Below are 16,155 nucleotides of genomic sequence, written 5' to 3'. Positions count from 1 at the left end.
ATATAGTAAAACACGATATAATTTATATTTATTTGAAATATTCGTATATCATAGTAAAAGTTGGTCGAGTTCTCGTGCCAGTCTGCAACAGTGTTTACGACAGTTGCAACATTCGCATATTATATAGGTTCAACTATAATATACTGTATGTATATATATTAGGTATATACATATTACATTTTATACCTACCTATGTAATAATAATAATAATATAATGATAAAAAGCAAAAAGATCTTGCACGCTGCGCAGACGTGTAACTTGTATAAATCAAAAACGACATTGCGAATCGCATCTATCGTTTTATGTATCTTTTTCTTGTTCGTCTGCTGTTAGGTGTATTATATATATATAGCCATGTAGGCACTGTGCACTGTAGACGTATTTTATCGGGTTTTATCGACCTGCGTTATTTTTTATAACAACCGAATTTCATTAGGTAAAACATTATAATCGTCATATAGCATGGTTAGATATATTATATACCTCTATATATGAACAGTCGGAGAGATTATATCTCTATCGGTAACACTACAACACGAGATTATATATACATATATACGCACTTTACGCATAAACGACGATCTGTATCCTTCACCTCAGACCGGCGAAGAGAACAGATAAAACAAAATCTTGATTTTAATATAAGCATATAATAATAATAATAATAATAATTATTATTATTATTATTATTAGTATCGTTATTATAATAATATATTATACTACCTATTGGGGATTTATCTTTACGTATCTATAACGTCCTCGGTGGAGGTTTTATTGTCGTATAGGTAATTGTTTTTCGACTCATTGATGATTATGCTCAGCAACACCTCGGTATGACGAATACAACCAGTCTTACCATATTTTTTCTTCTTGTTATTTATTTTATCAGTGTATGTTTTTGTACCATGATTTCGGATAATTATATAGCTGTGCTAGAGAGATAATTATAATTTACAGTATTTTTTTATGTACTTTAAATAAAACGTACTAATATGTTCATGTTTTTCCTAAAAATCCAACCTATACCTATCTAATATTTCATATAGATAATTCATATAATTAATAAAACTATAAAACTACGAGATCCGTGTTATTAATTAAACTTTGAAGTTTTTGACTGCAGTATAGGATATAAAAGAAATATATTATTACTTATATAATATGTTATGCGGGCGGGCGGATGTTGTATAAGACAATCGATGAGTCGCTGAGACGCTTCCTATATGTATTGCATATAATATTTTAATAAATATTTTTCATTTATAGTGATTATTAAATTCGATCTCAGTTTGATTTCTTTATTCATAGTGAACATAAAAGAATGATTCAAATCCAGTTATTTTTTTATGAAAACTTACTAAAAAATGTATTGTTCAATTATTCGCAATTTCAAAGTACATTGAAAAGTATCACTCAAACACTTTTATTTATTTTTTTTATCATAGACTTTATAATATATTACTATGAACTATCTGTTTTTATAAAACAAATAATAATGAATTTGTTAATTATTATCATTAAATGCGCATACAATATAATATTATATATTTTAATTTTAGAGACGCTACAAACGGAAAAAAACGATAAATTAAAATAAAAAATAAAACCTTAAAATAAATATCGTTGGGATTGTAATAAAAAAAAATGTACACATATCAGGTGTAAAATTTACGTCTCTCGATGGTTATGCGTAGACGTCTACAACTGGTATATGATGTTGGTTCTATACTACCTTTTTTATCTGGGCCCGACATCTTTAAAAAATATTTCTGTATTTCGGTTGACATTTCGCCTTTGTCCGGCGCCCCAACTTTATACGCGTAGGTATCATTCCCTATATCAGTTTACCTTTATTTTTTAACCGGTTTATTAATTATTATTGCTTACGAATATCTTCAAGTTGTATCATACAATTGTATTTATTTATATGCTTGTATATGTATAATATATACTATAGTCGTCTTGGTTAAGGCGAAATAAGCGTAATTATACTTTTTCACTTTATTATATCTTGACATATTTATTAGATATAATGGCATTGTAAATAATATGGTCGTTTAACATTTTATCCATACGTTCTTTAGTATTTTTTTTTACATATATAAACAAATTATAAAGACTTTTTTGATTTAATATAATAATAAAATATGCCATTATTGCTATTAGGTACATATATGAAGTATACAAATATAAGTTCTTTTATAGGTATATTTAATATACACTAAATGCATATAACTCAATTACTTTCATTCAAAGTATAACAAATAATAAAATAAATTATGTATATAAAATTAATCATTGTGACTACAACTACTATAAAGATGAGTGGATAACTAATTGCTTATTATTTTATTGAAGTGTAAGTTACATTTAAAAAAAACTCGTTTTGTATATGACTATGTCTATAAAAAAATTGTCTTTTTGTGTATGACTTTATCCGTATGCATTCTGTTCACACTCCGTAATGTGTTTTGAAGGTCTTCTTGTGTGATGCCTTATAATATAATACGTAAAAACTAGAGACACTATTATATTGTTTTTCATTGTTTTTTTTTTTTTTTTTTAACAGTATACATAACAATTTAAAAAATACTTGGTGGTTAATTTATTGGTCGCATCTACCTAACCAGTCCGCAATTACATTAAATTTGGAATTCTTCTGCAGTAAAATTCATGATTCTTAAACTCATCTAAATTAATATTGTTAGCCAAGAAACTATTAATGACGGTTAATGTCGTTTTGGCATCCTTCCGACTTGTTTTGGCGTGATAATTTTATTTATTACGTTTACTTCCTCCCGCTTTATGCTTACAAATAAAATGTATAAAAACCTAGTAAATTATATGCATGTGGTACTGTCAATGGACTTTGGTAAATGTTTTTATAAAAATATTTGCTATAGGTCAATTCACCTGAATAAAATAAAACAGCGTTTAATAGGTATAGGTATGTATTAATTATTATACATATCGTGTGGTGTTTATCGAAATACTATTTATTTTAATCAAGTGCAAAATGTTTGTTTTCTTTTAAAATTACGATGTCTATTATTTATATTATCCACGGTTATTTTATGAATTTTAATTATCCGAAAATCATATATTTAACGAATTATTTTTGTTTTTACCCTTTTGGTTTGTGTTAAACAAAATATTATATAATATAAACGAGATAAATCACTTGAAAATGTATTGAGGTTCGTACAATATTATATTATTATCTTATAAAAACAATTATAATACGATTATAAGGTAGCATAAACTCGTATATTACTTTTGTATTTTAATTCCATTACATTTATAATATAAATTATTATATGCTGTGAAATCGTATATGCCCGTATATTTATATAACCGATTACTGTGATAATTTCGTACTCTGATTATTTGCAAGAATCGTATCTATAAACATAATAATATATAAACACATGAATAAATGACCCTCCGAAACACATCATTGTGCCCTTTCTCCGACCGGCCGGCCGGCCAACTAGACACGCACCGTGTCACATATATATATGTATATTGTATATATATATATATTAAAGTACACATACACATATAATAATAATATGTACCAGATAACGCGAACAAACTCCGTATGCAGTGGCGGCTGTCAATCAACGAGTTGGGGAAAAAAATAAAAATAAAGAGCTCAACTGTATACAGCGGCGGCACTCTTATACACTGCACACGGCACAAAGACGCGGGACCCGATAAAACATCATATAATGTACCTATATACATGTACACATACGTATTTATCGAGTGTCGTCTTACACAAAACGGGACCGACCGGGGCACAATGCCACCGTGTAACCAAGCCCTTTTCATGCCTGACGCCGCCGCGTGCGACCCCGGAGGTGGAAAATAGCGCCCCACAATTATACCCTGAAAATATCCTATACTGAATACTTATGATATAATATTATTGTATATACGATGTGATCAGAAATCTGTACTTGATACAGCTTTGTATAACTGCACGAAATTAGGTATATGGTCGTTTGGTTTACGATGAGGTTATCAATTTGCATTTTTTATTAGACACTGTTTTGGTTTTCAAATTTTATTAAGTTTTTAAAGTGTATTTTTTTATATAATTTTACATCGTTACAAAACACTATTTTTGAAAGGAAAAAAATATGATTTAGTTTTTTCACGTTTTTGAACTACGACACATGTGTTTAATTTCATGTTCTAAGGAAAATATTAGGTATTATAACATTACAATTTAAATCAAAATCAAATTTAGGACGGGTATTGAATGATACTATCAACCAAAATTATATATTTTTATATATTTATTTAAAAAAATAATCTGCAGCCTTTAGAATATCGAATAAGAAAATTAAAATATAATGATATAAAATACTAAGAATATTTATTTAAATGCAACATTAAAAGTATTTATATAATATATGAATGAGTAACAATACTATATTTTACTTGCTTTTGCATTATTATTATACAGATACATTGAATACGAAATATAGTATAATTTGTCATTATACGATAACATTCCATTTGTATGAACTTAGTAAACGTAAATTTTTTTCGTTGCATAATTTATAATTTATTGGTATTAGTATTATTTATAAGTATACTTAAATGATAAATTTATTTCCCATTACTTAAAAATGTATTTGTTATTTTTAAGATTGTAAGTAGGTACCTATCTATATTGTATAAAAATAATATTTATATTTTTCTCAATTTCAAATGTACAGTGTATACATAAACACCGTTAAGTTTAGGTATTTTATATACCTATAATAAAAGTAACTATACCAAATACGGATTTGAAAGATGACTATTGAAGTAAACTTAAATTATTTTTTATCTGAACAATATTTTATTGTTTTACTTAACGACAAAGAAAACAAGAGAAAAACTTAAAAATCCCACTCGACATTTAAAAAATAAAAATAAATTTCTATACTAGTGGAAAATGACCAAATGCGTACAGCAACAGCGCAATCGGAAACGACAGTTTTATAGAACGTTATACGTTATAAATAATTATAATATAATATATTAATAGGTATAATATGTGTACGATTTATAATACTGCAACGAGTGTCACTCGTAGTAATAATAATATTTACGTGAAAGTATATAATATATATATACACATACATCATATAATATATTGTATATTATATAATAATATTATTCATTCCTCGTGCACTGTTCGCCCTCTCGACCAGTGCGATTTGCTCTGGCGAACCGGAAAATGACATTTCAGTGGCAGACCCCGCGAGAATGCTATGGACGGTTGGAGGGTTGATCTAAGTATAAAAATAAAAGGCGATAGATGGAAGCGCAGACCCGAACGGACGTCAAACGCCGTTCGCCGGCCGATATTATTATTGTCTCCCGCGAAACACATTAATTCGGATTTTACGCGACGTTGTTGCATTAGGGGTTGATACGATTTGCGTGGTGTCTAAATATATTATGTATAATTATGTTTATATAGGGTTCACGCCAGCGACGGTGGACTTTAATCAAGTTATTACTATTATTTTCGTTCGGTTCATTGTTGTCGAGAGTTTTACGACTTTTTTTTTTTTAAATTTTTTTTTACTCCATTTAATAATAATCATAATCGAATTTATACACCATAATATACCAATGGAAACGAATATAATGTCGTTCAGACTAAACAACGCTCGAACACAGTATGTCTACTGATTATAATATTATAAGTATAATAGAACTACTCTGAACTTCAGTATCTGGATTTATGTAGGTATTTCTTGTGGCGTTGTATTATTAAATCAGATGATACGTTTTCGCGTTTAATGTTTTCAATTTTGTTCCCGATCGTTTTTTATTAGTTTTTACTCGCTTAAACTATACATCATTATAATATAGGTAATCGTTTATGGAAATTTAATTACTACTTCGGCTCATTAAAATGCGTGCACGCTTTTAAGTTATAAACCTTATAACATATTATTTTGTTATATCTTTAACCAAACGTCGTTGTGAAGATAATAATATTTATTTCAATTTTATTTTTCACTTAACGTTTGTTGATAACTTGTCGTTTAATCGCGTGTGATTATTATTAATTTTTTTTTTTTTATATAACGGCTGACTATAACAACGTAAATATGTGAACGGCTATATCATAGTAAGACTCTTATTATAGTACCAACTTTGCATCATTCCGCTATCGCGGTGTCGGTCATTATAAATTCAATACTATAAAATACTATATGTCATTATCGGAAATCTTTTTCAATTTATGTTTTATACAATTATACTGAATGAAAACTATTAAACGAAATAATTATCGATTCAAATATGAATTAAAATTTATGTGGAATTTTGCACGTTGTATGTTTTGTATAAGTATACTAGTATACCTATATACAGTATGCGGTTTCGTGATATTTATAGTATAGTTATAATCGCTATAATACTTCGATTGTATTTTAAGTCGGCCTGTCATAGGAAACCCGTTTGTATCCGTGTTTTTTTACTAATTTTTATGAGACTTTTGTTCATTTTTTTTTTCTGAAAAAATAACATAAGCTATTTTATGCATGAAAGAAAACCATCAATCTAAACCATAAATGATTGCGTAAAACGTTTGCGCTACGTGCCTACATAGTTTTGAAAACTGACATTCCTTTACTTTATTTTTTTTTCGTATTGTCATATTTTATAGAAACACGAATTATTTAATTTCAAGACAACACCGCCAATTACGGTATTACACCGCTCTGTTGCAGTTTAGTGGGGATATCATATATTTATATTATGTTTCTTTCAGGTATTAAATCATCGCAACCATTTCGTTTATATATATAGTTTTATTAATTTATTATATTGTTTGAATGTCTACTTATATATGTTCCACGTTGTGTTTATAATATAGTTTATCGGAGTGAGATACAAATGCACACACACACACACACACACACACATACACTTACAAAAGATTTCTGATGGGTGTATAGTATATGTAACTACAACGTACCTATATATATATAGAATCAGATCCTCATGTAAATATCAATAAAACAAAAAAAAAGTTAATAAATATGTCTTATAAGTACAACTATTATATTGCTTTCCAAATACATATGTATATACGTTTACTTAGGTATATGCGATGTATATACTATGAATGTACCTATATATATCTATATTTGATACTCATTAATATTTATTCCGTTTCTCAGTGTACGTTTGTATATATTACTATACGAGTTGCGATAGTCGTGGCAACGGCAGTGGAGTGCCATCATTATCGTTATATTATTGGTTCTCGTGAGTTTTTCCGATAGTCAACATTATAATAATAATATATAATGCTGTAATAACCAGCATAAATCAAACTGCGTGTATATATATTATATGTACGTATAATGTGTGTACGTACAGGTAGATATATAAGTTCATTAATTTATTGTACCAATTATGGTGGTGGTATTATACCTATACATTGAATCGGCCATGTGTGTGTGTGTTTGTGCTTGCGCGCGGTGTGTACATAAGACTTAGGTTTTTATTTATTTATTTTTTATTGTTTGTTATGCGTCGCGTGATGTGCGTTTTGCGCGCCACGCGGCGGTACCCTTTGACCGGCGCCATTCTTTATTGATATAAAAATCGTGTTAAACTGGTTACTGCTGTTGCGGCCGCGGCGGTAGTATAATATGGTGACGGCGGCGGTGAAAAATATCGATTTAGTGTTATGATAATTACATTGAGTTTTTTTTTTTTTGTTTTTAAATTATTTTATAAGTTGTGATCCTTACCATATACAGACCCTTGCCGTGCGATCAATACGTACTTTTTGCAAGCAACCTACTGATCTCATTTACATTCGATTATTTTTACTTTACACCCTGCCGTATAGAGTTCACAATTAAATCTCGCCTTTCATTCAAGCGGAATATTACAATACTATAGCGTATAAAATACTATTAAAACTCTTAGAGTCTATAAATTAGCTTCATTAGATATACCTATATATTATATATAATATAGACTATAAATTATCGTTATACTGGTATAAAATTATATATGTTTTTAAAATGTCGTAAAATGTTGCTCGCATTTGAGTTTTAAATTATGTGTGATGCTCCGGACATAAATTTCGACTGATAAAATCGTTAATATATTGTATTAACGTAAAAACACATCATTACGACTTGAAACAAATTATTATTACCTATAATAGTCTTACATTTTTTTAATGAAACCATCGGAATTTTAAAAAACTATATAGATTATTTTAAACTAGAAATTGATGCAATACTTATACGTTATACCACATAACAGGCTATTGTTTACCATATTTTCGTGATATAAATACATTAAATAACGTTGAAATAATATTAAAATAATATAGTTTCAATAACATTTTTATTTATTTAATTTTAATTCAATATGCGCTTGTTTGAAAGATGAAATAACAATTTTAGGGTTCATATGTTATATGTTATATTGCCTTGGTATTTTAAAAATAACGGTTGTTTTTTTGAATATTTTTACCTAAACAACATATATTTTAATAAGCTGTAGAATTGCTTATTCATTTCCATTCGACGTATCCTTTTGTTGTTTGGTACCCATTGTTTTATCTCGCGATATTATCTCGATTGCACGTCAACGCACAAAACCCAGAAGAATGCAATCCTTTTCATCATTTTTGTTTCCCCAGTTTTATTTTATTTTGTATACTGAATGAAAAACAACCAACAGGAAGGCCATTCAGCCGGTTTCTAATATGTAAAACGACTTATTGTGTGTGTTGCGCCTGTTGTCAACGGACCAGAGTTTACCTTATGTTGTTTATTGTGAAATTTTAGTTTGCCCAGACGAATAAATCTTTAACCTGATAGAAAATTAAAAAAGCTATAAACATATACGTCAGAATATTCGTTTATAGATTTGGATGAGATATATTATTTTATACAACGTGGATTCTCTCTGAAATCAGTAATAACTTACTTCATAATAATTAATAGGATTAATAAAACAGCGTATAATTATATAATATATTTATAGGTATTTTATATTTTATTGATATATTAAATATGTTGGCGTATTTATTCAAAACAGCGAGACAGCGGTGTGTAGGTTTTGCTAAAGATCTTTATCAGTCTATTTAACACTATTCGTTTATTCAGTTGGAATCGAGACTCTTAAAACGAGCATTATTCAAATTTAATGATACAAACAATTTTAAATTAGTTTGCTCTTGTAAACTTTATTGGGGAATAGAATAGGGAAACGATTCGAAAACAAGTATAAAAAGTAAGAAACCATATTTATTTTTGTAGAAAAGTATCCCGATGAAAACACATCATTAGAATTTCATTTTTGTTGAATCATATTACTATTTGAGAATGTAGTACGTTAGAAATATATTATACCTAAAACGTGTTTTCTTGAATTATTTTCATTGAAAGTATTTGGAATTATGATATTGAGTACGATAATGATATACGATCCCGAACAAAAAAAAAATCGTTTCTGGTCTATAATACGCTTCAAATAAGTACAATTCTAAATTAATATTTCCAACGGTTTAATTGTCAGACGTGTGTATGATGGTATATCTAAAATTTCAAGTACCTAAACACTTTTCAAATGAAATACATTTTGGTTCAGAAAAAATATTTTCTACTATAAAATATATCAATCTTCCTAGGATATCTGGATACATATTATTAACAATTAATATTATACTTACTTCATGCTTGAGCAAACGTACCGTGAATATCATATTTAAGTGTATTATTGAATAAATCAAATTATTGAAATATGATCAAGTACTATAAACCGCAACATATCGAATTCGTTCAACTTTTGACCACAGTTCACGAATATATTATGGATGTTTTTTGTTTGTTTAAATTATACGTGTCCGTGTTTCAACTTTAACATATTACGTTTGATTTATTTAAACTACTTTAGTTAACGACACAAACGTGTATATATAGAGTATAGACTGTACATCAACCTATGCCTTCTCGTTGCAGGTATATCAATTGTCGTCCAGTCACATAAGATAAAATATATTATTATTATATATATGTATAGTAACCCGTTTATGTTTATTTGTACGATTTTGAAAACGTGAGGATCTATTATATAATTTAGCGATGATGGTTGTATTCTGCAGTAGAAAATCGTTGGATGGTAGGTACACAATACTTAATCATATATATATACTTATTATAGTATTGTTATAACTGCCATCACGACATACAATATTTTAAGACACTCGTTGTATATACCTTGTAAATAAACCATTCAAACAAATAATAATAATATAGATTAACGATACGATAACGTAGCAGGACGCATTCCCCCCCGCATCTTGTATCGCGTTGATCTTTTATTGTGTCGTCTTCTCTAAAATACGCGTTGTGGCAGTAGGTTTATAGGTACTATTGCTATAAGTGTTGTAGTTGTCCGACGTGTTTCTGTGCGCAAGGGGCAAAATTAAATAATATAAATTGGTTAACGCAATATTTTATTGAAATTAATTTAGTACACGTTGCTCGGCGACGGTGGCGTTGATGGTGGCATCCGTCCGATTATAGTTTTTCATCTGAATAGACCGAGAGATAAAAGACGATAGAATCGTACGCCTGATCGATCTCGAATAACATCGCATGGTTAGGTTAGAACACGTTTGTATTATTTCTTTCGACAAGAAAATTATTATTATTTTTTTCATTTTTTCTATCATAATATAATACGATGTATAGTATATTTCGGTATCTTTTACAACGCGTTGGTAAATATATATACATGCATATAATATAATATGTACTCTTACGCATGGTCAGTCCGCATACCCGACCCATCATAAAAAAATCAAAAAAAAAAAAAAAAAATCCATTTACCTATACTTGAAATTTCATTACGCGTCTTCGCAGCGACTCGTTTTAAATATTAATAATAATAATAAAATTAATACTAAGCTGTATAGGTACTCTGCACTGCGGTGCTGCTGATGGCTGCGACAATTGAATATCGAACCACTTCCCCTTACCACGTTTGTCCTCCCCGCGTTAATCCGTCTGTATTAAAAGCCGACCAAACCTGATTAAAAACATCCATTAGACGATGTATATATATATATATATATATATAATATTATCTTTCCCGTCCAACAACGACGCTACTGCCTCATCGCCATGGTGCTTGACACAACTGCAATAACAACCCCCTTCGTCTGGTGGTGTGCGCATTTCGCATAAAACTCGGATCCAAATTAGATTACCGGTCCGTGAGCGGCGGGGGCTATATTTTCGCGGCCTAACTAGGATTTATGGGTTACTGTATAGCGCGTAGGGTTTTTCGCCGTGTTTCGCTGCTCGCTTTCATGACGCCGCCAACCCCCTACTTCGACCCGCTCGAATGTTCAATTTTGGTTCTTTTGACGTATTCGATTATAATAATATGTTGCATGCATGGGGTGCACGAAAGCTCCGATGTAGTCTTTTCACCCTGCAGCCTCAACTATATGTATAATATATTTATATACAATGGCGCCAAAATGTTTACCGCATATTATATAAGTCATAACTGTATATACATAATATAATGTCTAAAAAAAACAAAAACATTTAAATACGTGAAACTATGTAACATATAAAATTACAGATACACGGTTTTTTAGTAACATTAAATGTATTGGAATCTAAGTTGGCTTTTCTTACCACGGTTGTGCAAAACAAAAACATTCAACTGCTTCCATGATTATCTGTTATCGTCGTCGCTTTCGTATACTACACGTGAAATTGTGTAGTGTTTTGAAAATAATTAAATCATTGTCTTACATACTACCCCGAATTTAACCGATGTGGTTTCGATTTTGGTAAAACTGCAGCAGTTGTAATAATATCCGCGCGATCTTTGGCCTTGATCGAAACATTGTGTTTTGATGATACACGTTTTTGCACCGATAAAATAACAAAATGTCGTCGTCGTGTTTCGGTCGAAACTTATATATATATATATGTAGTTTATCGAAGAATATAAAACGTAGGCATACTGCAATTATATATATATATATGTCTATACGCGCGGATTGGGTGCCTCAAAACAGCATCAGATTAAGCAGTGTAAGATGGCTATTGTAGCACATTGTGCTTTGTAAATATATTTCAGTACTATAAGGGGGACTGTATATAACTGTATACGCCGTACCTTAACATACATTATATAATGTGTATATAACATATAAAAACTATTCTCTGTGTCGTCTTCGTCGTCGTATCGTCGGCGGCCATTGTACCTTTTCGCGAACAATGTGTTGTGTGATCTGTACATATATGTTTGTTTGTGTGTGCTTATAGAATACGGACCACCCGGTATATATGTTGTATTTTGTGTATACGTATATATATAGGTACTTGCGTACACGCGTAATATTCGTGTTCCGGCGGGGTGCGCGGCGGCGGCGACGGCAATGGAGTTGCTCGGCGGCGCGTGAACGAAATGTTTTCGAGGGGATGATTAAGACACGGTGTGGTGATTTATAAAAATGTAATCACTTTGTCCGAGCGAAGACGGTACAGCGTTTCCCCGGGGACGACGCGCCGCGCAGCAAATGGATGTTTGCCATACAACAATAATGTACCTACATATATATACATACCTATATATGTGCGTAATTCACATACTATAGCTACCTATTATATACATATTATACGAGTATATACAACTACTACCCGATGACGCCGCATCCGATAGAGCCTTTCGGTAAATATTTCTGCGCCGCGTTTTCTGTTTGCGAATTTTCCAAAATATTTAACCGACACAATCAAACTGGGGCTTTGCCATCATCCGCAAAAAAAAAAATAATAAATAAGACAAATGAAAATAATAATGACGAAACAACCCTCGTATTATGCAGTGCGGGGTTATACATTTTATGTATATAATATGATACGATGACGTGTGTAACATGTATATTATAACTCGGGGTAGGATTCGCGACAATAGAAATGGCCTCCGGACATAATCCTGTACTTATAAATGTAGTGTTTTGTGTGGTGTAAAACATCTGTGTTATACACACATATAATATTATAATATTATGTACACTGCATCTATAGTGCACTCTTTGAGCTGCACCGAGGACGATCGTCGTTCGCTTAAAGGGTACTTAATAGTATAATATATGTTATTTATTTCTCAAATAATATCACATGTGTTACGATGATAGCCATCGCCACCTCCCTCCTGTAATAATACCACTCCCCCAATCAATTTGGAAATGTATATGATTATAATATCGTATATCACGTGCAAATGTTTAACGCGTTGTTTTTATACAAATATATATTATACGAATTACGAGTTTTTATGAGTACATACCTATAACAATATTGCTTCATCGCGGAATGGACATACTACTAATATATTTTAGTAACTGATTATTAAAATTCTGATATAAAATAATACTGTATAACTATATAACATATTATTTGATTTCAATTAATATGATACATGATGGTTATTATTTTACCGTATGATTATTAAAATGTTATTGAAGTAGCATTTTTGAAGAAAAATAACAATTATTTTTTTTAAATATTTTTTTATCCTTATAAATATTATTTAATTTTGAATAACAACGTACTTTTATTATAATTTTCCTAATTACTTTATTCCTAAGCAGAATATTATTTTAATAGTATTTCAATGAATAAAAATTAAATTTTGGACGTATATTCAACTTAATTAAAAAAGGCATTTCAAATCTGAATGATCTAAGTAGTGAACCAAAATTCTGTATAATTTCACACTGTTCATTATATTTTTAAATACTCATAAACAGCTCATAAATTATATGACGTATTAGATATACGATTTAGTTTGTATCAAAATACTGTGAAAAATATTTTGCTTGGGAATAATAAATTAAAAGTGTATGTTGTAATTCAAAGATAATACATGGTAAAAATAATGTTATCTAAAACGTTAACAGTTAATGATTTTAATTTTAGTTATATGCATCCTAATATCCCATATATAATTTCGTGTTTTAGTTAACTTCCATTACTTACTTTATTATTTTTATTAGTTTATTTATTTTCGGTTTTTTTTTTCAAACAAATTTAGTTAGCACTCGATTCAATTTAGTCTGCGTATACCTATTCTGTTGTTTTAAAGTTGTATGGAATATAATATTATGTTATTATATACTTATGATGTGTATAGTCCACATATCAATACATTTGAGATGCTTTAAACCCTACTTCTATATATGTTCATTAATTAGTCCGCATATAATTGTTTTGACCAATTTAGTATAAATTTAGTAATTTTCATCTATGATTTAGAATATAAATTGTGAATTTTAATATCATATTATATTTTTTTAAATAAAATTCCGGGTATGGACAAGTTGTTGTTTTTTATTATATTATTATTAATAAAAAAAAAATAAAAAATGTTTGATTAATTTCTTACAATAATTATTTAGCAATTGAACCATGTAGAAACATGAATTATCATTTTATATTGTATTAAAACTCGTTTGAGATATATTCCTTGCTTATCCGCTAAGGAAGTATTTCTCATGTACGTCGCTTATAATATATGTGTATTATCATCGTATATATTAAATACTTACTTTATAAATGTTTATGTGTGCACATTGCTAGTTAAAAATAGCATGTACGCGCCTTGTAAAGTCATGTTAACAAACGGTGCTTGATCGGATTATTATTCGTATTATCAATATATTACATGTTGACAAAACTGCAGCAGGGTTAACCGGGGCAATATAATATATATAAGAACAAGACGAGTTCTCATTAACGATTTTTATTATTAAAAGCAATTACGGGAGGGGGTGAGAAATACCATTAGCTCATCATAATTCGTTGTCCCTTACTGTGTATTTACTCCACGTGAACGTTTATAAGTGATACCAGACCACTTCCGCGAGAGAGCACTTAACTCAATTACCACCCTAAGCGCTTATGGTGACCGCGTGTGTCTTCTTCCGTTTTTACAACACTCCTGGGGACCACTGATGCTTTCATCTTTAATGCACTTCTCTTCATTTATCATACCGGAAACTGTTCAACTATATGCGTATATATAGGTACGTTTATATACACGAGATACGCGGAATGGGACCGTATACCACTTACCGTAATCCTCAAAAAACGAAATTTATTTTTTCTTCTTGCACGATCATTTTTCAAAAGTTACTTGCAAAAATAAAACGATTTAGAAAATTATTTTCCCCCAACTATATTATTTGGTTTTTTCCCCGAAACAAGAAGTAATTTATAAATAATTTACAAACTTCGTTTTAAAAATGTTTATATTTTCATCATAAAATTGTATCAATAATAATATTTTAAAATATTAATTTATTATCATTATTACATAGAAAATTCCTAAAACTAACTATATTTTCTGACGGTTCCTACGTATATTATTATTTTTATAAGAATAAGTAACTTATATATTTATTGTATAACGATTGTTATATTATTTTCTACTTAGACACTTAATTTAACTTTTATATTTCTATTTGACTAGAAGACAATATTATGTTCGTTAAATTTTTATTAGCCTATATTATATTATCGTAATTATAACTATGTAAATTACATGTATTCAAAATAAAACTTATAAAGTATTAATGTTATGTTAGAATATTTTTAGGAATACCTGTGATTGTTTCATTTGTAATACTACGGAAGTAGGACTTGTATCGTAAAACAGTATAATAAATAAAGTGGATTCTTGATTTTATGTTGACGGTAGGTAAATATCACACATTTTTTCTGAGGTACAATATATTTATATTATATTGTATTTTAATCATACAAATAAAACTAATATCTAACAGTGTTTATTTACCGTAGTCAGTAATAATAGCTCGCCCATGGGTTTTAAAAATCAAATATACTTGATGATAAATATATATTATTTCGAATTGTATAATTTTTCGATTACTGTCATGCTAATATATTTGCATTTTCGATCCTGTTTATCTTAAAAAAGTTTTATGGAAAAAAATTATACTATACGATCAGTAGTTATTACGTATAATGAGATAATAGGTACATATTTTTTTGGTAAAACATCATGTTTTAATAATATATGTTTAAAAAAATAAAACTCGCGTTAAATCAAACATA

The 16,155-nt window shown here is 29.2% G+C and overlaps 1 protein-coding gene across 9 annotated transcripts in view; it reads left to right on the top strand.

The window, feature by feature from the left end:
- LOC114131353 (neurobeachin) overlaps positions 1–16,155 on the top strand; it is a 224,593-nt gene that overhangs the window by 174,816 nt on the left and 33,622 nt on the right. The window lies entirely within an intron of this gene.

Source organism: Aphis gossypii, chromosome 2 (assembly GCF_020184175.1).
Source record: "Aphis gossypii isolate Hap1 chromosome 2, ASM2018417v2, whole genome shotgun sequence".
Lineage (NCBI taxonomy): Eukaryota > Metazoa > Arthropoda > Insecta > Hemiptera > Aphididae > Aphis > Aphis gossypii.
Note: the sequence above shows the minus strand (reverse complement) of the source record. Positions and strands in the feature narration are given on the sequence as shown.